Consider the following 1,926-nt stretch of genomic DNA (forward strand, 5'->3'; position numbering starts at 1 on the left):
TCTTCAAGGAAGACACTGTCTTCCACAATGGTTGAACTAATTTACACTCCCACCAACAGTGCATAAGCGTTCCTTTTTCTCCACAACCTCACCAGCATCTGTTATTTTTTTGACCTTTTAATAATAGTCATTCTGACTGGTGTGAGATGGTAGCTCCGTGTGTGTGTGTGTGTGTGTGTGTGTGATGTTTTTGAGACAGAGTCTCGCTCTCCCACCACGTTGGAGTGCAGTGGCACGATCTTGGCTCACTGCAACCTCCGCCTTCCTGGTTCAAGCGATTCCCCTGCCTTAGCATCCTGAGTAGCTGGGACTACAGGTGTGCACCACCACACCCAGCTAATTTTTCTTTTTCTTTTTTCTTTTTTGTATTTTAGTAGAGACAGGAGTATCACCATGTTGGCCAGGATGGTCTTGATCTTCCGACCTTGTGATCCGCCCACCTCGGTCTCCCAAAGTGCTGGGATTACAGGCGTGAGCCACTGTGCCTGGCCTGTGGTTTTGATTTGCATTTCTCTAATGATCAGCGATGTTGAGCTTTTATTCATATGCTTCTTGGCGGCATGTATATATTCTTTTGAGAAGTGTCTGTTCAAGTCCATTGCCCACTTTTTAATGGGGTTTTTTCTTGTAAATTTGTTTAAGTTCCTTTAGATGCTAGATATTAGACCTTTGTCAGATGCATAGTTTGCAAATATTTTCTCCCATTCTGAATGTTGTCGGTTTACTCTGTTGACAGTTTCTTTTGCTGTGCAGAAGCTCTTTGGTTTAATTAGATCCCATTGATCAATGTTTGCTTTTGTTGCAATTGCTTTTGGTGTTTTCATCATGAAATCTTTGCCTGTGCCTATGTCCTGAATGGCATTGCTTAAGCTGTCTTCCAGGGTTTTTGTAGTTTTGGGTTTTGTATTTAAGTCTTTAATCCACTAGATGGATGTTATAAGAATCCATTTAAGGTGATAGGTGAGAGTGCTACAAAGGGCTTTGCAAATGTCATGGGGAATCAACAAACAAACCCCATATTATGAATTACCTATTTAGACACTTTTACAAGATAGCATTATTTTTTAATGCAGATGATCCAAGTTTTATTAAAGTTTACAATACTTAAGCATAAATAAATTAACAGATTTGTAGCTCCAATAATGGTGGCATGATATACACCTGGAGGTAACATTAGCAACAGCTTTCGTTGAAACCTTTCATTTTCAATCAGGTGCTGATTTTTCTTCCACCCAAGTCTTCAATTATTGCTGTTCTAACACTGCAAAAACAATTCAAGCATAAAAAAGCACACAAGAGGCAGTAAAATAAGCCGAAATAATTTAAACTTGAACAAGAAAGCAAAATAATTTACTCTTAAAATGACAAAAGTAAAATTAACCTCTAAACCAGGGGTCTGGTGAACTTGGATGGGAAAAGTTTTAAATCTTCCTTTTCACCAACTGCTAACTGAAGTACAAGATTTCCTTCAATTACGAATATAGGAAACAGTCCACAGTAGGATTAGAGAACCTGTGACTTTGTCACCAGTAGAAATGAGACATTTATATATATTACAGTTGTTAGATATTTCAAAATATGAATTTGAATTTAGAGTGATTTTAGAACCACCATGCAATCTTATTTTGTGTTAATAAAGTATGTATGTTGCTGGATCATAAAACTTTGAAAACATCTTAACTTTAACATGATCAGTTTCCTTTGCAATCCTTTATATTTAGTTTTATGCATTTGAAAACATTACTATGAGAGGGGGTCCACAGGCTTCACTGGATCACCAGAAAGCTCAATGGCACAAAAAAGTTTGAAACAAAGGTCATTAATACCACAGGAAGAGAGTACTTAATAGTGAAATAGGGTGGGCATGGTAGCTCACGTCTGCAATCCCAACACTTTGGGAGGCTGAGGCAAGTGGATCACCTGAAG

This window comes from Colobus angolensis, unplaced genomic scaffold (assembly GCF_000951035.1).
Source record: "Colobus angolensis palliatus isolate OR3802 unplaced genomic scaffold, Cang.pa_1.0 Scaffold68, whole genome shotgun sequence".
NCBI classification, from domain to species: domain Eukaryota; kingdom Metazoa; phylum Chordata; class Mammalia; order Primates; family Cercopithecidae; genus Colobus; species Colobus angolensis.